Genomic DNA, 432 nt, shown 5'->3' on the forward strand with positions numbered 1-432 from the left:
TCCACATTCCGGCTGCCCATAAATAGTGAACACTATTCTTGCTAGTCTTCATTTCAAAAAGCAAGGTGAGTGCAAAAGAACTTTAAGACAATGTCTGCACAGCAACATGATAGAGGCGATAGAGCAACATGTAACAGGGAAAATGTCCAGTGCATAGCTGAGAACATGGACGTGGAGTGTGGGATCAAGGTTGTGGCTGGTGGTCCAGCTCTGGGAGTTATCATTCTAGCTAAAGTTGGGGCAGAGAATGAGCTCTTCAGGGGGAGCATGCAAAGGGTAGAGGAAAAAGAGAAGGCAACAGTACTGAGACAGGAAGAAAGAAGAAAGGTAGGATCCATTAGGAACCCCTACCCTCACTCTAACCCTAACTGCCCCTGACCTTAACCCTGTTGTAGACTGCTATGGAACCAGGGAAGTAAAGGTTCTATCACT

The sequence above is a fragment of the Pteropus alecto genome, unplaced genomic scaffold (assembly GCF_000325575.1).
Source record: "Pteropus alecto unplaced genomic scaffold, ASM32557v1 scaffold153, whole genome shotgun sequence".
Classification (NCBI taxonomy): domain Eukaryota; kingdom Metazoa; phylum Chordata; class Mammalia; order Chiroptera; family Pteropodidae; genus Pteropus; species Pteropus alecto.